Source organism: Spermophilus citellus (genome assembly GCF_964194105.1).
Source record: "Spermophilus citellus genome assembly, chromosome: 6".
Classification (NCBI taxonomy): Eukaryota; Metazoa; Chordata; class Mammalia; order Rodentia; family Sciuridae; genus Spermophilus; species Spermophilus citellus.
Window position 1 is genome coordinate 68,274,233 of NC_138187.1, and position 22,113 is coordinate 68,296,345.

Here is a 22,113-nt window from a genome sequence, read left to right on the forward strand (position 1 = left end):
CACACCAGGCACATGGTGTGCTAAGCACTCTATCTATTATTTCATTTTAATTTCCATGACAACCATATGATGAAAATATTAGGGTCCCAATTTTATAGTTAACATTAATTGAGAGTTAAGAGCTAACAATTGTCCTGTGAGTTTTACACAGATTATCCTATAATCCCTGGTACAACTCAGTGAGGTGAGTGCTGTTTGACTATATAGCAGTAGGATCAGTATGCAAATCAAGAATGCTTGACACCAAAATCCATGCATTTAACCACTATGTGATACTTTTCCCACCAATAATCTATGACTGATCCATAGGGATATTTGGGGAGACACTAGAACTTACTAGTTAATAACAGAGACTTGCGGGGCAAATTGGGTTTGATTTTGGATGCAGAACTGTGTGATCTTGAACAAGTTACTTAACCTCTCTGTGCTGGACCAAATCTACAAAATGGAGATAACAAGACCTGACTCAAAGGCTTATGGTGAGGATTAAATTTTTTTTAATGCATATTAACATGATACTTGGCACACAGTGTTCAACAGATTATAGTTATTAGGATATTATTAAAATCGTAAACCAATAGATTTTAGGTTAATATGGGAGTAAAAAAAGTTGAATATGATGATTTATAGATTTTGATTCTTAATCATGAACTTTTCTAAATTTTGCTTTTCATGGTAATGTGTGTTTTTGAGGAGTTTTATTGCACTATGCAAGAGTGAAAGTAACCCAATTAGTTTTTCTTATTGGCTAGGATGCCACAATATTTATTTCAGTTACTTTCATTTGATTAAATTGCCACTCTTTAAATGTTAAAATATGAAGATCTTAATAAATATGAAGAAGCTCTTATGTCAGGGAAAGAAACCATCATTCTTGCATATATTTCATTAATTACCTAGAGATTTAGATTTTCATTCTAAGAATGTAAGTTACAGAAAGCAAGAATGCTTGCTGGTTTTGTTTCTCAATAACAAGGACTCAAAAGATATCTGTTGAATAAATGCATCTTATTGGGTAATTCAGCCCAGCAATTTGGCCTCCTTTCACTTGAATTCAAGGTCGACTGTTAAAAATAAGTCACTTAGGGTTGAGAAAGTAGCTCAGTTGGTAAAGCACTTGCCTAGCATGAGTGAGGCCTCAGGGATTTGTTTTTATTTCATTTTATTTTATTTTATTTTTTACTCAATACTGCAAAAAAAAAAGGGGGGAGAAAAGAGTTTATTTTTATTTATTTATTTATTTATTTTTAATTATTCTTTGTTGTCTTTCCACCAACAAAACCATCTGTAGGCACTGGAGGTGGACCAAGGGAAGGATTGGGGACATTCTGTATTTATCTGCATTAAGTAGAAAAGAGCAGCCCTGGGCTACTTGGCTGAGCTTCATCTGTAGGTGCGTCTTTCCGGCCGTGCCTGCACCTTTTCCTGGCCTTCAGGGAAGAATGGGGCCAGCAGCTCTGCGCAGAGCGGGGCTCTGCCAACACCGCGTCATCGAAAATTTAACAGTGAGTCAGCTGCTCTTTGTCCTGGGCTGGTTTATGAGATCCGGTGCCGCAGATCTCAGTGCTGTCCGGATTCTCCAGTGCCCTCCTACTTGAGCAGCATGCCTTACAGCAGAGCAGGAATCTGAGGCCAGGATGGGCAAGGCCTTGCTCCCTGAGCTGGACCCTGGGAAAGGAAAGGCCGGCGTGATGTAAGGTGGCTGCACAGATAACTCCTGGGCTCTCTGCTGATGCTTCCTGCCAGCAGCAACCGGGACTCTCTTCCCCTCATCTCCCTCCTTCCCCGCCTCCTTTTATTGACTGGCCTCTCTTTATCTCCTTAGGAGGATTCCGAAGACTAGCAGTGCCTCCAATGGCTTCACTGACCTGTTTTTGGTAACTAAGAAAGAAGTTGATGTTTGAAGATATAAAGTGCATTATGCCCGATGGAGAGCCTGGGTGAATTCTTTGGCTTAGATTTTAGTCACCTGTGTAATGAGAAGTTTGGACCAGTAGTTCCCACATGCCTTGAGGATCTGATTCTTTTGGTCCAGGTGAAGCCAGGGAACTTTCTTTTCTTTTTTTTTTTCAGCCACATCCCCAGCTATCTCTTGGATGGGCAGGCAGATCCATAAGGATAAATTTCTATCTTGAAAAATTCCAAAAGGAACAACACTCCTAAAGCAGAATCGAGTACACTCTGTGGCTGTCACACTCTGGTAGACCCAGGGTCCCCTGGGAGAGAATGCAGGGGCTGGGTCAGCAATATTCCAGAGCTCCCATGTTATTCACAGGCACAGCCAGCAAAGTTCATTGCGAGCAGCATTTCCTGCCTTGTTAGTGAGCCACAGACTCCATGAGGAAAGAAAGTTTGTAAAAGTATATTCTTTGACTAGGTCTAGGACTTGGCTGAAATAGCTACATTATCTATGACATCAGTGACAAGGCCAAAGGTGAGAAAATTAACATTAAACATTCTCTCCAAAATATTCAGAAAAAGGCAGGGAGACCAGATGTTTCCTTTCAAAGTAGCAAAGGGCTGGGGAACAAAAGATGGGAAGAACCACTTGAAACTATGCACTGGACTTCTTTCTCAGTACTAATACTACCAAGTTCCACAAGAGCATTGCACCTCTGTTTTCCAGGATAGTCAATAGATATTAAACAAATGTGTGGATCAAACAGTTCTGGTATTCCAAGCTCTTTATCTGCTGTGATTATTCAGAAAAAAACTCTAGTTAAGTTATAAGCTCTTATAGGCAGAGATTGGGTCTTTATAGGGCCTGGCAAAATTATCTGGAAATATTTATTGAGAAGAATTGGTCAAGAGCTCTTTCGGTGTTGGGGGAGGGTGGAGGATGTGAGGTTGAAAAAGTATATATGTATATTACGAATCCAGGATTTTCTTGAAAAATCATTTATTGATTCATTAATGATATAAGGTCACCATTAACTGTAAATGGTAATGCTTATTTCAGTAAAAGAAACAGCATTATTCAAGGCATGTATTTATGGACAGTAATTTGACAGTTTTAGCACAAAACACTGAGTGATTTATGACACAGACAAATTGAATCACCCTAACCGTCTAACAGGGAACCTGTTATAAAATAAAGATGCTTTCATACAAATATGTTTTCAGTCAAAATCATGTTCTCAAAAATACTTACTGACATAGGGAATTGTATATATGGCAAGTCAAAAAAAACTAAGAGGGCAGAAACTTGATTTCTGTCTATACCCATTTCCTACAGGCTTCCTACTCATGCTATTTCCCTCTTTCTTCCTAAACAACACAATTTTGATGAGGTTTTCCTCCTCCTCTTACACAGCTGTGTGCTTCATGCCAGGAGAAAGCAGAAAAATGGAGAGGTCCCAGATGCTGTTCTGTGATCTGCTGGTCAGTCAATGTTGAAGTAAATGGCTGGAGGTTGGTGGCCAAAAGCCAGTTCACTAAAAATCCACCTAGTGCAAGTCAATTTCCTATAAGGCTGATTTACTAGATGTGAAATACTTAGAAATAGTTTACTGTTTCTCATTTCGTCTTATAAAATCATTTAAGGGATATTAAAATAGTCTCTGACCCATTTCCTTATTGCTATAATTGAAGAATGATTTTGATGAACTGTCCTCAAGAAGTCACCTTATTTCTTATTATGAGAGCTAATTATTTCCTATTGTTGAAACCAATTGAATATTAAATCCAGGTTGCTTCTTAGTGGTAACTGAAACTGTACCAATAAAGTACATCTAGAATGGGAGAGAGAGGAAAAAGAAAATTATTTTGGGGTTGTGGAAGTGAAGTGTTCTTTCTTATTATTATGTTCTTTGGGCTTTTCTGTATTTTCAAAATTTTTCATAATAAACATATATTGTTATTATGGGTAAAGTAGAAAGGTATTAACACCGAGGTTACATGATATAATTGGTATAAGTACCAACCCCAGAGAGTTATTAGATCATTGAGAATTCTCATCTGGTTCCGCTTAGTGACATGGTAGGTGGGCAAGTGGGCTTCCCAGAGCAAAAGGGAGTGGATTAATCCTAGAAGAATGAGCATGCAGAGGTTAAGTAGGAAGAGGTGATGGTCAGGACCTCTAGATCCATTGTTTGTTTTTGTTTTTGTTGTTGTTGTTGTTTATGATTTGATTGAGGAGAACCAAAGGACCTTCTTCATAAAATTTATTGTTTCTTTCATGCCTTATGCTCTGCAAATATGTAATCTTCTTTCATCATCACATGATTCTTGAAAGCAGATATTATTATCTCCATTTTGAAGAGATATTGAGATAGAGATTTAGGATTAAGAGAGAGAAATACCAAATCTTAAAGGAAGCACTCACAAGCCATTGAGATGTAGAAGGCACAGTTGTAAATCTTGAGCAACACGCCCTTGGCCTGTGCCCTTAGCCCATGCCCTTGCAAAATGAGGGAAATAAGCAAGGGCAAGGAAAACCTGTGTGAAATTGTGTAGCTCCACCTGGATCCACCTCCAGTCCAGTTCCTGATATAGTCCTTTTATAAATATTGGACCGCCATCCCAAGGCAGGGCTGCTTCTCACTCTGGAAACAGCCTGCCTTCTCCCTTGAATGTATCTGCTGTCCTCAAAGTCTATGCCTTTGTCTGGCTCAGGCTGAAATTCTTTTCTGTTTTATATGCAAAGAATCCCACTGGACTTGATTTGAATACCTCTTTCTTCTGGGAACTCCTAAGACGCTTCTCTGGAGATATCTCTTCTGTCATATAACAGTAGAAACTTAAAGTCAAAATTACACATAGTTAACAGACTGAAACTGTGTGAGTTTAATGCAAGTCTGACATTAAACATTATGTTCAGTTATCCTCATAGATGAACCTATTAGGAGTGAAAAATCATATATCAGGTAGAACTAAAAACAGACAAAAAACAGTTGTGGTGTAAGTGACAAAAATCAACTCAAAGCACTTAAATAAAAAATGGAAATTTGTTGTCTTAACATAGCTAGGAAAGAATACAGTAAATTTGCATCTTGACTGGGTCTCAGGATAAAGACTATGTCCTGTACAGGAGACTTTGAAAGATTTTTTTTCCCCTACCAAAAAACACAGGATCCCCAGACTGCAAACAGAAGAGCGTAGAATGTGCTTCTATGATGCCACTGCTCACCTGTTATTCCCTACCTCAAAGCCTGAGGTCCCAAAGCAGCAACTGTTCCAATAAAACTAAGTCAGGTTGGTCCATAAACCCAAGCAAAAAATATTTGGAAGGATCTGCATCATTTTGATATTTATTGTTTATTATATCATTGCTGTTTGCTTATTATTGTTTGTCCTTAAAAAATCACATTGCCTATGGAGCTGGAGTTGTGGTTCAGCGATAGAGCATTTGTCTAGCATGTGGGAGGCATTGGGTTCGATCCTCAGCACCACATAAAAATAAATAAATAAATGTCCAACTGCAACTAAAAAAAATTTTTAAAAAACCATTGTCTAATATATCTGGACATAGCAAATTGCTCTTTATTCCCACAGTCAGAGGAACTTAACTCATACTTCCTGTCATCTAGCAGCAAAGAATACTGACTGACCACAGTGTGACCTTTAGATGTAAGGCTTTAATTAACATGAGGCTTAATGCTTGTTTTTCAATATTTCTATTTTAGAATCTTCTGATTGTACCATTACTGCAAGAGGGAGAGTTTTGTTTTCTTTTTCCTTTATTTTGTCCCTAGATAAGGAGACAGATTTTTTTCTTTTTTTCTTTTTTTTTCTCAAAAGGCCCGGTAGTAAATATTTTTGGCTTTGCAATCCATCTGACTTTTGTTGCAATAATTCAATTGTCTTTGTAATGCAAAAAGAGCTATGGACGACATGTAAGCAAATGAGCATGGATGTGTTCCAATAAAACTTTATTTTTAAAAACAGAAAGGCTCACAGATGTTGGTTTGCCTGCCCCAGAACACTGATTTTTTTTTTTTAAATTGCCAATTAAAATACTATTTGGGGAGCTAGGAGTATAACTCAGTGGTGGAGTGCTTGCCAAGCATGCTCTAGGCCCTAGGTTTCATCCATAGCACCTGGGGATTCCTTTCAAGTGCTTCCCTTCCCTTCTTATCTTCCCCTTCCAGGTAAGAAGAACTTCAGTTCTATACATGTTCTCTATTTTAGTTGTTTAAATGGTTTATTTAAAAAAAAAATCTAAAATAGGGATTATTGATATATGTTTTGTATTTCTGTTAACACCAGAAGAGGAATACTCTTAATAAGGCATGCATATTAACAAACAAACAAACAAACAAAAAGCTTAAAATGCAAAGTGTTCCAACAGAAAAACAAATTTAACATTTTAAAATCTCACATTTAACAGGTAAATTTGATTAAGAAAGAGATCACAACAAACTGAACTGTGAGTATATAGAAAGATCATAAATTGGAAGAGGCCAATAAATTCTATTTTCCTTAGTGTGGAGGAGAAATTGGTGAAATAATAGAAAGTGGCTATTTTAAGTCTCTAGGAATTCCTGCCTAACAATGAATGTGTAATTCAAAACCTGTTTACAGGTTGTGCCTGACTAGGTTTTATTTTGTTTTCCTGATCAATAACAATTATTTCTATATATTTAAAAAATCAGGACTTAATATCATTTTGACATTTATTAATTTAGAGCATTAAATACATGTTCCATTTTATTTAAACTTAAGAAACCATCATTTCTGGTGATAGTTTTTACCATCCTTTTCTATTATAGCTGAAATATCAAAAATATAAGTGTGGCAAAGGAAACATCATAATGAAGAAAGCCTATAGAATGGAAAATATCTGTGCCCAGCTATTCTTCCAACATAGGACTAGTATCCAGAACATATAAGAACTCAAAAAAATTAACATTGAAAAAACAAGCAAGGCAATCAATAAATGAGCAAATGAACTGAACAGATATTTCTCATAGTGTTTTTTTTTTAAGTGGTTGCACAATTTTACATTCCCACCAGTAATGCCCCAGGGTGCTGATTTTCCCTGATCCTCACCAATGCTTGTTATTTTCTGTTTTTGTTTCTTTTGTAATGGGTATGACCTGATTTGTTTTTAACTGGGTGAGAAGAGGAAAAAAGAGGGCAAAGGAGCCTGAGAATCCTGTAACATTAGAACAGAATTAAATGCAACTCAGAGCTCTCACAGAGCAGCCATTGGGTATCACATTGTCTTATCCTGTTACAGACAATCCCAAAGCAGTGGAATCACAATGCACCAAGAAGAAAATGGAAGCCAAGGGCAGATGACTATGTGACAAATATGTTAGGGCTTCAATCTGTTTTTCTCTAGAATCATAAATAGGCCCTTTGGGCAAAATATCCTTACATAAAGTCCTTCAGATACAATGTTAACCAAACCATTTTTTGTATAGAGTTTAAGATGGAGGGATAATTTCCTAAATCCCTGTCTTCACAAAGTGTGCTCTTGAGTTCTGAATATATACAGCAATTTAAGAATGTAAAATAAAACCATGGAATTCAGGAAAACAATAGAAATACCAAGCATTCCTATATCAGGAATATCACAAAACTGAGTTGATGTTACTTTGTACTATTTTTCCAAAATAAAATAAAATTAAAAAGGAAACCTCTTAACTCCAGGATTAATAAACAGTCCAACTACTAACTATTCCTCTAGTGCTCCTTCCATTTCCCTCCCTGACTCACCTACAGCATTCCTTTGGGCTTCCAGATTCCTCAAATCACCTGCCTTATACCTACACTCAAGAGAGGACAGCCATTATAGCTGAATGGCACCTTTGCTATTGATTCTCATCATGAGATGGAATTTTGTTACATATTTGTTATTGTCTGGCAGCAGAGGTGCCTAGCCTACTGCAGGGCCATACTGCTGTGTCCTGATCCCCTCACTGTAATCCTAGAGAGAACAAGTTTAGCAGCATGTGCTATGTTCTATTTACCTCTTTAGTTAATATGGCCATGCGCAGTGGTTACACCCAGGACACCATGCCAGGCATAATGATTGAGTTTGGAGGATCTTTTGACATCAGCTGTATTCTGTGTCCAACCAGCTCTGTTCTGCAAATCCTGGGAACCTTGGCTTTCATCTTGGTTGTCAGCTTGGATAGCATTTCCCTCAAGATAATATTTTAAGAAAAAAAAATTAAAGCAGCTCAGGTTCACAGAACTGAGCAGAAAATCCCCATATAAGTAGTATCTATAGAATAGTTTCACTACCCACCCCTCATCCTTCTGTGTGCTGTTTAATCATCACTCTCTCCCTCCTGACTTCTGGCAATCACTGATCTTTTATGTCTCTGTAGTTTTGCCTTTCCTACAATGTCATACAGTTGAAATCATGCTTTTATACAGCCTTTTTTTTTTGGAATAGTTGCTGTCACTTAACAATATGCATTTAGAGTTTGGGATATATAGCTCAGTGGGAGATCACTTTCCTGGCACAAAGCCTTGGGTTCAATCTTCAGCACATAAAAAAAAAATTAAGCCATAAGGTTATATATGCATTTATATTTCCTCCATGTATTTTCATGGCTTAATAGCTTGTGTGTGTGTGGAGGGGGCATTCCTAAATTTTCAACTTATTTGTGTAAATGCCAAGCTGTGAAATTGCAGGATTGTGTCAGAAGAGTATGATTGGTGTTGTGTTGTCAAGTGTCTTCCAAAGTGGCTAAACCACTTTGTGTTTCCACCAGCAGTGAAGGAGAGATCTTACTGCTTCACATCATTTCCAGCATTTGATGTTTTCTGTGTTCTGGGTTTTGGCTCTTCTAGTAGGTATGCAGTAGCATCTTGTTTTACTTTATAATTTGTAGACATAACTAGATGAGCATTTTTAGTATGCTTATTTACCCTCTGTGTATCTTTGGTGAGGCATCTGTTCAGGTCTTTTGCCCACTTTTAAGATTAAGTTGTTTGTTTTCTTATTTTGTGTTTCAAGAGTATATACATTTGGATTGTAGTCCTTTATCAGATGTATCTTTTTGAAAATATGTTCTCCCAGTCTGTAGCTCATCTTCTTATTCTTTTCACAGTGTCCTTAGCAGAGCATCCCAAGACATTTTTATTTTTGGAAACTCATTTTTCTTCTGTGCCATTGGGCTTTGGTCCAAACTATACTTTATCATCACAACTATTCTGTCTTAAAATTCGCTCCCCAGAGACACTGTTCTACTTAAGCAGATTGAACCAGATTCTCCCTAATACCAATGTTGAATATCAGGGATCTCAGGTCAAATTCTATTTAGCCACAAAAGGCTCTGTTACACCCTGATCTCAACACACAGTTGCCTAGACACTCACATTTTCCTGATGGCGTTACACAGTTGGTCTATGACAGGATAAATATATGATTTTTTAAAAAGCTTTCTTTATTAAAAATATAGTTCTGAAATTATTCTGTATGATACTGTAATGTTATTATGCATTTGCTAAACTCATAGAATACATAAAACAAAGAATGGACCCTAATGCAAATTACAAACTTAAGTAATAATGTTTAAATACTAGATCATTGATTACAACAAATGTGCCACACTAATTCAAGATGCTGGTAATGGTGGCAGGGGGAACTGTGCATGTATGGGGAGATATAGGGACACATAGGAATTCTATTTATGCCCAAATTTTCTGTAAACCTGAACTTCTCTAAAAATAAAGTTTGTTAATTGAAATAAATACACTACCTCAAATTTGTAACATAAAATTTTATTTAAAAAACTATAGTAATCAAACAACTGGTATAAAAGCAGACACGTAGACTAATGGAGCAGAATAGAGAGTCCAGAAATAATCCAAATATATACAGTCACTAATTTTCAACAAGGGCTTGAAAAAGACACAATGTAGAAAGGATATTCTCTTCAAAACTGATGCTGAGAAAACTGAATTTCCACATACAATGAAAAGAAAGAAAGAAATTGGAACCTTGTCTTAAATCATACACAAAAACCAACTCAAAATGAATAAAATACTTAAGATACAAGACCATAAAACTCCTAGAAGAGCTCATAGGGAAAAAAACTCAACATTGGCCTTAGCACTGGTTTTTGGATATCATATCCACAGTTCAAGCCACAAAAGCAAAAAATACATAAACGAGACTACATCAGACTGTAGAAAATGAAGATAACATATGGGCAGGGAAAATATTTGCAAACACATATTTGATAAAGGGTTAATATTCAAAATTTATAAAGAACTCTTGCAACTCAATAGCAATAAATAAATAACTATAATAAATAACTGATTGAAAAATGGGCATGGAACTTGAACAGACATTTCTCCAAAGGAGATATAAAGTGGCCAAGAAGTATATGAAAAGGTGCTCAATATCCCGAATCATCATGGAAATACAAATTAAAGTCATAATGAGTTGTATCACCTCACACCTGTAAAAATGGCTGTTATCAAAAATGCAAAGATAACAAGTGCTGGCAAAGATGTAGAGAAAAGGAAACCCTAGTATACCCTCAGTAAGAATGCATATCCATACAGCCATTATGGAAAACAGTGTGGGGGCTCTTAAAGAAATAAAAAAATTACACTGTAGCATGATCCAGAAATTCCTCATCTGGGTAGATTCCGAAGGAAGGGAAATCATCACCTCATCAAGATCTGCACTCCCATGTTCATGGCTGTATTTCTCAAAAAAGCTAAGATGGGGAAACAGTCTGACTTTCCATTGACAGATTATGGATAAAGAAAATATTATGTGTGCGCGTGCACACACACACACACACACACACACATACTCTCTCTCTCTCAAACATGCACACACACAGAAAGAGAGAGAGAGAGAGAGAGAGAGAGAGAGAGAGAGAGAGAGAGAGAGAGGAGAATGCCATTCAATTTTTAAAAGGGAAGAAATTACCACAACCTGCCATTGGCCATATGGTGGACCTAGAGGACTTTATGCTAAGTGAAATAAGCCAGACACAGAACAAAAATATTGCAAGATCCTCCTTATTTGTGAAATTCCCCCCCCCAAAAGGATGCAAATCTGCAGAAATGAAGGATGAAACAGTAGATATGACAGACAGTTGGGAGAATGGGAAGAGGTTGAGGTTGATTAAAGGATGCAAAACAGCTGATATGTAGAATGAACAAGTTTAGAGATCCAACATGAGGGCTAAAGTTAATAACATGGTATTGTATTAGGGATGATTGCTGTTATCATTTGGATATGAGACGTCCCCTCCCAAAAGCTCATGTGTTAAGAAATGCAGGAATGCCAGGGGTGAAATTATTAGGCTATGAGAGATGTAACCTCATCCGTGTATTTATTCATTTAGTGGATTAATAATTTTAATGGACTCTTGGGTTGTAACTCTAAGCAGGTGGGGCATGCCTGGAGGAAATAGGTCCCTGGCTCTTAGCACTGCCCCCCTTCTGTTTCCTGGCTGCCATTAATTGAGTAGCTTTCTTCAGCTGTGCCCGTCTGACACAATGCCCTACCTTATCCCAGGCCCAAAGCAATGTAGACCTGAAACCATTGAGCCCCAGATAAATTTCTCCTCCTCTAAGTTGTTCTTGTTGGATATTTTGATCACAGTGATTTAAAGCTGATTAACATAGTTGCCAAATAGTTCTCAGCTGCTCCTATCACATAAAATAAGGAACTATGTGAGATGATAGATGTGCTTCATTTTAGTGTTTTACCGTCTATATGTGTCCTATAACATCATTTTGTAATCCTCAGATATACACACCTGGAAGGGAATTGCCTCTACCTGCTTTGTTCCCTCACTAGCAGCCTATCTGAGAAAAGGTTCAACACTCCTAATTGTCAACTGTCAGAACGATTCTTCTGGGGAAATCCCAGAGCCAGAGCTTTGTAAGAATTGAACAGACTCACTCCAGCAAATAACTCCAAATAAGCTATATAATAACAACAAATCAGTAGCTACACAGGTAGAACCATCAGTTCAAAAAGGAGGACTGGCATAGTGGCTCACTACTGATTACAGTGGTTGGAAGGCTGAGGCAGGAGGATTGAGAGTTCAAAGCCAGGCTCAGCAAAACAGGTGCTAAGCAACTCAGCGAGACCCTGTCTCTAAATAAAAATACAAAATAGGGCTGGGGATATGTCTCGGTGGTGAAGTGCCCCTGAGTTCAATCCCTGGTACCACAAAAGACAATAAATAAAAAAATAAAAAGAAGGACCCAAAGCTGATCATTCAGAACAAATGTGCCTCTTTGAAGCAAAACAATCAACAAAATATTAGAAGACAATACCTCAGATCTGAAAAAAACTATTATGTCTTCAGGCTGGAAAAGTTCACCAGTTTATGATGGCATTATTTTTCAAAGGCCCATTTCTAATGTCAAGAAATGTAAAGTGTCTAATATTTTTCTGTAGAAATAAGTTAACAAGGAAAAAGGAAAATAACAGAGTCTTAGCTCGATGGGGATTATAAATGCATGCCAACCTTGTACACATTCTGGATAATTATGAAAATACTCTAGTTCAATAAAAGGAATCAGAGTAAAGATCACAAGTAAAGAAAAAAAAACTCCTTAATATATAAGAAAGAGGAGAAAAAAACAAATGATAGAGTTCCGGGGATCTCAATAGGCAATTGTGCGACCCCGGGGATCCGGGCTGACGGATTCGCCCGGCCTTCCCCACGGCTACAGAAGGCGGGGCGCCGCAGAGAAGTAATTAATTAGCAAGCAGGGAGAAAAGTGGCTGCAATTCTGTGGAATCCTGCAGGATGAGCCCGCACTGACCTCCGGGCTGAGTACGGGATTTCAGAGGGGGAAGGAAGCGGTACAGTTCTATCCCCCACAACGGGAACAAAACAATAGGGTGCCGGGGTCCCCAATAGACACCCTCCACACCCAACAAACGGCAGGTCCAGAGTACAGTTTGAACTGCTGAGAGCCATCACTCAGGGGAAATCTGGTCTAGCAGGAGAAACCAAGACTAGCAGGAGAAACTAGGGGACTAGAGGCCAGGCCCTCGCGCCTGGGCGGCTGGAAACCGCAGGCCCGCCGGCGACAGTTCACCCACTGCCTGCGTAACTGGGCGGTAGGAGAACGCCCACCCGCCGGCTACCTACCGCAGGACGGGGTGCCTAGAGATCGCCCGCCCACCGGCGACAGCCGGCCCGCTGCCCGCGACTGGGCGGCTGAAGTCCACTTCCCCGTCGGCGACCGATCACCCGCCCGCTGCCTGAGATACTGGGCGGCTGGAGACTGCCCGCCTGCCTCGACGGGGAGCTGAAACCAAACAGAGACAGTCCAGTCACACAGTCCCATTAGGACACCCCAGCAAGGAGCCTGGGGCCCGTCATAGCAGAGTAGTGACGTCACTGGAGCTCGGCCGTCGGAATTCCTTCCCAGCAGAATCCACGTTAGCAGGCAGTTTAACAACACAAAGAAGAAACAACAGAGTAATACAGAACCAAAACAAATCTATAGAAGAGAGCAGAAACACGGCAATCAAATAGAGCTGGAAAGTAACGTGGACAACATGAGAAAACAAGGGAAAAAAAGGAGTACAAACAATACAGGACAACTTAATTCTACAGGAGGACATAGAAACATCAGAAGCAGGGATAGGGAATGAACTCAAGGCCTACCTAACTTGAATGGAAAGGAATATTAGGGAAGACATGAGACAGCAAGTCCAAGCAATAAAAGTATATTTTGAAAACAAATTAAACAAACAAATTCAAATGGCAAAGAATGAGCTCTACCAGGAGATAGAGATCTTAAAAAAAAATCAAACAATAATCCTAGAATTGCAGGAAAATATAAACCAAATTAAAAACTCAAACGAGAATATTACAAACAGACTTGATCAAGTAGAAGTCAGAACATCAGATAATGAAGACAAGGTTTATCAACTTGAAAAGAATATAGTCAACACAGAAAAGATGCTTAAATCCCATGAGCAATCTATTCAAGAGATATGGGATGTCATAAAAAAAACAAATTTGAGGGTCATCGGGATAGAAGAAGGCACAGAGACTCAAACCAAAGGAATGGACAGCATATTAAATGAAATAATTCTTGAAAACTTCCGAGAGATGAAAGATGAAATGGATTGCCAAATCCTGGAAGCCTACAGGACCCCAAACATTCAAAACCATAATAGACCAACTCTAAGACATATAATTATGAAGATAGCCAACGTACAGAACAAGGAGAGAATATTAAAAGCTACGAGAGAAAAGAGGCAGATTACATTCAGGGGTAAACCAATTAGGTTAACGACTGATTTCTTATCACAGACTTTGAAAGCGAGAAGATCCTGGAATAATGTATTTCAAATGCTGAAAAATAATGGATTCCAACCAAGAATACTGTATCCAGCAAAATTAAGCTTCAGATTTGACAATGAAATTAAAAACTTTCACGATAAACAAAAGCTAAAAGAATTCGCAGCAAGAAAACCAGCACTGCAAAGCATTTTGAGCAAAATACTACAAGAAGAGGAATTGAAAAATAGTGCCCAAAACTAACAGCAGGAGGTGTCTCAATAAAGGGGGAGGAAAATAACCAAAAAGTAAAACCAGCCAAACTGAAATAAATAAATAAAGAAGCATGACTGGAAGTACAAATCATATCTCAATTGTAACCTTAAATGTTAATGGCCTAAACTCACCAATCAACAGACATAGGCTAGTAACCTGGATCAAAAAAACAAATCCAACAATATGCTGCCTTCAAGAGACTCATATGATAGGAAAAGACATACACAGGCTGAAGGTAAAAGGTTGGGAAAAATCATACCACTCACATGGCCCTCGGAAGCAAGCAGGAGTGGCCATACTCATATCGAATAAAATCAACTTTAAACCTAAGTTAATCAAGAAGGATAAAGAAGGACACTATATCCTGTTAAAAGGAACCATCCACCAACAAGACATAACAATTATCAATTTGTATGCACCAAACAATGGAGCTGCAACGTTCATAAAACAAACTCTCCTCAAGTTCAAGAGTCAAATAGACCACAACACAATAATTATGGGTGACTTCAACACACCGCTCTTGCCATTAGACAGATCCTCTAGACAAAAACTGAATAAAGAAACTATAGAACTCAACAGCACAATCAATAACCTAGCCTTAACCGACATATATAGAATATATCAACCATCATCAAGTGGATACACGTTCTTCTCAGCAGCACATGGATCTTACTCAAAGATAGACCATATATTATGCCATAAGGCAACACTCAGTAAATATAAAGGCGTGGAGATAATACCATGCACCATATCTGATCACAATGGAATGAAACTGGAAATCAATGATAAAAGAAGGAAGGGAAAATCCTACATCACATGGAAAATGAACAATATGTTACTGAATGATCAATGGGTTACAGAAGACATAAAGGAGGAGATGAAAAAATTCTTAGAGACAAATGATAATACAGACACAACATACCGGAATCTATGGGACACAATGAAAGCAGTTTTAAGAGGAAAATTCATTTCTTAGAGTTCTTTCCTCAAAAAAAGAAATAACCAACAAATAAATGAACTCACACTACACCTCAAAAACCTAGAAAAGGAAGAGCAAGACAACAGCAAATGTAGCAGAAGACAAGAAATAATTAAAATTAGAGCAGAAATCAACGAAATTGAAACAAAAAAAACCATTGAAAAAATTGATAAAACTAAAAGTTGGTTCTTTGAAAAAATAAATAAGATAGACAGGCCCTTAGCCATGCTAACGAAGAGAAGAAGAGAGAGAACTCAAATTACCAACCTATGGGATGAAAAAGGCAATATCACAACAGACACTACAGAAATACAGAAGATAATTAGAAAGTATTTTGAAACCCTATATTCCAATAAAATAGAAGATAGTGAAGATATTGATAAATTTCTTAAGGCATATGATCTGCCAAGATTGAGACAGGAAGACACACACAATTTAAACAGACCAATAACAAAGGAAGAAATAGAAGAAGCCATCAAAAGACTACCAACCAAGAAAAGCCCTGGACTGGATGGGTATACAGCGGAGTTCTACAAAACCTTCAAAGAAGAATTAATACCAATACTTTTCAAGCTATTTCAAGAAATAGAAAAAGAAGGAGCTCTTCCAAATTCATTCTCTGAGGCCAACATCACTCTGATCCCAAAACCAGACAAAGACACTTCAAAGAAAGAAAACTACAGACCAATATCTCTAATGAACTTGGATGCAAAAATTCTCAATAAAATTCTGGCGAATCGAATACAAAAACATATCAAAAAACTTGTGCACCATGATCAAGTAGGATTCATCCCTGGGATGCAAGGCTGGTTCGATATACGGAAATCAATAAATGCTATTCACCACATCAACAGACTTAAAGACAAGAACCATATGATCATCTTGATAGATGCAGAAAAAGCATTTGACAAAGTACAGCATCCTTTTATTTTCAAAACACTAGAAAAACTAGAGATAACAGGAACTTACCTCAACATTGTAAAAGCTATATATGCTAAACCTCAGGCTAGCATCATCCTAAACGGAGAAAAACTGAAGGCATTCCCTCTAAAATCTGGAACAAGACAGGGATGCCCTCTATCACCACTTCTATTCAATTTAGTTCTCGAAGTACTAGCCAGAGCAATTAGACAGACAAAAGAAATTAAAGGCATAAAAATAGGAAAAGAAGAAATTAAATTATTGCTATTTGCGGATGACATGATAATATACCTAACATACCCAAAAGGGTCTACAAAGAAGCTGCTAGAGTTAATAAATGAATTCAGCAAAGTAGCAGGTTATAAAATCAACATGCATAAATCAAAGGCATTCCTGTATATCAGCAACAAAACCTCTGAAATGGAAATAAGGAAAACCACTCCATTCACAATATCCTCAAAGAAAATAAGATACTTGGGAATCAACCTAACAAAAGAGGTGAAAGATCTATACAATGAAAACTACAGAACCCTAAAGAGAGAGATAGAAGAAGATCTCAGAAGATAGAAAAATGTACCCTGTTCATGGATAAGCAGAACTAACATCATCAAAATGGCGATATTACCCAAAGTTCTCTACAGGTTTAATGCGATGCCAATCAAAATCCCAATGGCATTTCTTGTTGAAATAGATAAAGCAATCATGAAATTCATATGGAAAGACAAAAGACCCAGAATAGCAAAAGCAATTCTAAACAGGAAGAGTGAATCTGGAGGTATAGCGATACCAGAGTTCAAACTGTACTACAAAGCAATAGTAACAAAAACAGCATGGTACTGGTACCAAAACAGGCAGGTGGACCAATGGTACAGAATAGAGGACACAGAGACTAATCCACAAAGTTACCACTATCTTATATTTGATAAAGTGGCTAAAAACATGCAATGGAGGAAGGATAGCATCTTCAACAAATGGTGCTGGGAAAATTGGAAATCCATATGCAACAAAATGAAATTGAATCCCTTTCTCTCGCCATCCACAAAAGTTAACTCAAAATGGATCAAGGAGCTAGATATCAAATCAGAGATGGTGCGTCTGATAGAAGAAAAAGTTGGCTCCGATCTACATATAGTGGGGTCAGGCTCCAAATTCCTTAATAGGATGCCCATAGCCCAAGAGTTAATAACAAGAATAAACAAATGGGACTTACTTAAACTAAAAAGTTTTTTCTCAGCAAGAGAAACAATAAAAGAGGTAAATAGAGAGCCTACATCATGGGCACAAATTTTTACCCCTCACACCTCAGATAGAGCCCTAATATCCAGAATGTACAAAGAACTCAAAAAATTAAACAATAAGATAACAAACAACCCAATCAACAAATGGGCCAAGGACCTGAACAGACACTTCTCAGAGGAGGACATACAATCAATCAACAAGTACATGAAAAAATGCTCACCATCTCTAGCAGTCAGAGAAATGCAAATCAAAACCACCCTAAGATACCATCTCACTCCAGTAAGATTGGCAGCCATTATGAAGTCAAACAACAATAAGTGTTGGCGGGGATATGGGGAAAAGTGTACACTTTTCAGGGAAATGGATGGCATTAGAGCAGATTATGCTAAGTGAAGCTAGCCAAGCCCTAAAAAAAAAATGCCAAATGTCTTCTTTGATATAAAGAGAGCAACTAAGAACAGAACAGGAAGGAAGAGCATGAGGAAAAGACTAATAGTAAACAAAGACGAATGGGGGGAGAGAAAGGGAGAGAGAAGGGAAAGCATATGGAAATGGTAGGAGACCTTCAATGATACACAAAATTATAAGAGGTTATGAGGGGCAAGGGGGAGGGGGGGAAAAGGGGGAGAGAACTGAACAACAGCAGAGGAGGTAGAGAGGGAAGAGGGGAGGGGAGGGGAGGGGAGGGGAGGGGGGATAGTAGGGGATAGGAAAGGTAGCAGAATACAACAGTCACTAATATGCCATTATGTAATAATGTGAGTATGTAACAATTGTGATTCTGCAATCTGTATGTGGGGTAAAAATGGGAGTTCAAAACCCAATTGAGTCTAATGTATGAAAGATGATATATCATGAGCTCTGTACTGTTTTGAACAATCAATAAAAAAATATATATATATAAGAAAGAGTATCAAAAAAGAAAAGAAAAGCCACTTAATATATAAGAAAGAGTAATAAGTAGTAGAAATTCTATAAAATTTAGTCAAATCTAAATAAATTATAAAAAATGAAATGCAATTTAATTTTAATTATGATGTCATCTAAAATAATCTTGAAGAAGAAGAGGCATGTTGTAAGGAAACAATTATTAGAGCATCTGGAAAATTTGACAGATTCTTCACTAAAAGCTGAGCAAAGAAAAGAGGGAGGAAGAGAAATTGTTGGAATGGGGTGGTGGGAGTGGAGAGAATAGAATTTGATATTAGGTTCTGTTAAGTAAATGCAGGCTCACATGTTAAGATACAACAAAAACCATTAGTAGAATTAAAATAATATACACAGCTGCCCCATCAACAAAAAGAAAAAATATGCAAAACTGGTCTACTGAAAGATGAATCAAGGGAGAAATGAAACAATAGGAAGAGAGAAGAAAGTTTTTCACTTTCCTCTTAAGCCAGCCTACCTCTGACCAAGGCCTTCCACCTAGAGAAGCAGCATATGTCCACTGAAGCAGTGGAGGATAAAATGGATGAACTCATGGTTGAATCCCTCTCCTTCATCTTTTCTTTTTCCTCTATTTTGTAGGTAAACTGACTTAGCATTTGCCTTAGTCTATTTGTGCTGCTATAAAAAAATACTACAGATGAATAGCCTATAAGGAACAAACATTTATTTTCTCAGAGTTCTGGAGGCTGGGAAATCTAAAATCAAGATGGTGCCCTTGTTGGTCTGGTGAGGGCTGCTTTTTCTTCCAAGATGGTCCCTTGTTGATGCCCCCTCAAGAGGAGGAGAATGCCGTGTTCTCGCACAGTAGGTGAAGAGCAAGGGAGCAAAATGGTACATGAAGCCCCTGTTACTACATCCTTAATCCCACTCAAAAGGATGGAGTTTTTATGTCCTATTCACCTTCAAAGACCCTCCCTCTTAATATCACTTCATTAATGTTAAAGTGGACAACTTGCTGGTTGTGGAAACTCTATGGGACAGAGAACAGATTGTCTGGATCACATGACACATTTGTGTAGGAGTCTCTGATCATGCAGCACAATGGTCAAAACATCACCAGATAGAGGTCTGAGGAGGGAAGGGAGAAGGGAACCTCAACAAAGCATTAGCAAGTTCTTGATTTTCGTCACAGAAAATAATTTCAGGAAGCATGGCCAACAAAAATAATGAAAAAAAATCAACATCTTTAGAATCAGGGAAATACAAATCAGAATTACACTAATATTTCATCTCACTCTAGCAGAATGGCAATTATCAAGAATACAAATAATAATAAATGCCAGCAAGGATATGAGGGAAAAGGTATACTCATACTTTGTTGGTGGGACTGCAAGTTGGTACAACCATTCTGGAAAGCAGTATGAACATTTCTCAAAAAACTAGGAATGAAACCACCATATGACCTGGCTATCTCACTCCTTGGTATTTATCCAAAATAATTAAAATCAGCATGCTGTAGCAACATAGCTACATCAATGTTTATACCAGCACAATTCACAATAGGTAAATTATGGAACCAGCCCAGATGCCTGTCAATAGATGAATTGAGAAAATCTATATACATAATGGAGTTTTACTCAGCCATAAAGAAGAATGAAATTATGGCATTTGCTATTAAGTGGATTGAAATGGAGAACATCATCCTAAGTGAAATAAGCCAGACTCAGAAAATCAAAGGTTGAATGTTTTCTCTCATAGGTGGAAGCTAGAGCGGGGGTGGGGTGGGGGGGGAAGGACAGAAATTTGATATTATAAAGATAGAGGGAAGATTAGTGGACTATAAGAAGGAGGTGAAGAGGGAGGGAGGAGGAACTGGAAAAGGGAAGAAATGTGGAATGAATTTAACAAAATTATACTATGTGTATGTATAAATGTATGATGTATTTTACCTATGTGTATAAATGTATGCATGGTAAATTTTACCTATGTGCATATCTATAAAGCACCAACCAAAAATAAATAGATAAACAGCAAAAGAAAGCATGGTAGGGCAGAGGAATGAGAATTAGTGGAGGGAGGAGGGAGAGGAAAGGGTAGGGGAGGATCAGGGAATGAAGTAGGTAAATCAAATTCCATAGATGTATGACTTTGTCAAATGATTCCAACTATTGTGTATAATTAAATGCAGTAATAAAAGAAAAAAATAGGCTCAAGCAGGATTTATTTAGGAAAGCAGGGAGATTTATTGAGGAAAGCAAACAATAGAGCAGGACACACACTCAAATGAAAGAGTGTGAGCACTTGAGTGTGAGACACACTTTTGGGGTCTTGGGCTCTTCTTCTTCAGGGGAACCTAACCACTGAGTCACATCTCTAGCCTTTTTATTTCTTCTATTTTAAGACAGAGTCTTGCTAAGTTGCTTAGGTCCTTACCAAGTGGCTGAGGCTGCCTTTGAACTTTGATCCTCCTGCCTCCGCTTCCCAAGCTGCTGAGATTACAGGCATGTACCACCCAGCTTGGGCACTTCTTTTTTTTTTTTTCCCAAAAAAGCTTGGATATTTTATTTTATTTTTATTTGTTATTTACAACAGCAGAATGCATTACAATTCATATGACACATATAGAATACAATTTTTCATATCTCTGGTTGTACACCAATAGAGTCACACCATTTGTTTCTTTATACATGTACTTAGAATAATGATGTCCATCTCATTCCACCGTCTTTCCTACCCCTATGTTGGGATCTTCTTTTTAAGGTAACTTTGTAAATAGTGGTCAGGAATATACTTTGGGGTGACATGAGCCTGGTGAGCTCAATTCTCTTCATCATAAAACACTGGGCGGGTTGTGGTGGTCTGATTCTTTCAGTATCTCTAGAATGGTGTCATCTAGCTAACAGTTAATATTTGGAAGATGAACACATCATAAGTCCTAACAGTATTTTTCCTTGGCTTTATTTAATCTGAAGGAAAATATGTTGTGTAAACCAGCATTGCATGTAGGCATTAATTATCTAGACTTACGAGACTCATAGGCTTTTTAAGAATTCATGTCTGGAGGAAAACTGGTTTGGGGAGCAAAGGTGAGGGTGTTCAAGGAGCATCTTAGATTTAAAGTTACAGTCTCCTTTTCTTTCCCTGTTAGCCTCCTTTTTAACTGGAAATTATTAAAACTTGCAACATCTTAACAAGAATAGCTCCAGCATCACAAACAAAAAACAAGAGGAAATGGACACTCATACACCATGGTTTCAGCTTTGACCCAGACATTCCTCTGATCTAATATACCACTGGAGGAGTACATGCTCATGTATATTTAAAGTCTTAGTAATGTCCACTGCAGTGCTTTCTTTAAGAAGGAAACACCACTGGGGGAAATCTCAAGATTTAATCAAAAGAAGATGGGTTAAATAAATTGTGGTATATTCAGTCAATGGTTGTAGCCAATACAAGAATGAAATCTGTGAATATTAATCTGTATAGTTAAGTAAAATCCATTAAGTACATTGCAGGATATTATCTACATTGCAATGAAACAGGTCATGCAAGATATTATCTTTCTGGTCTTTGGAGAGTACAGAAATATGAGGAGGTATTCACATATTTCTTTTCTGAATTCCTGTTTTG

General features: G+C 37.7%; 1 long non-coding RNA gene across 1 annotated transcript; it reads left to right on the plus strand.

Annotated features, from left to right (window-relative positions):
* Positions 1-430: 430 nt before the first annotated feature.
* On the plus strand, positions 431-2,973 carry LOC308650898. The gene is made up of 3 exons (XR_014022428.1): positions 431-479; positions 1,292-1,505; positions 1,826-2,973. It is a non-coding gene; the product is annotated as an uncharacterized lncRNA (long non-coding RNA).
* Positions 2,974-22,113: the final 19,140 nt, after the last annotated feature.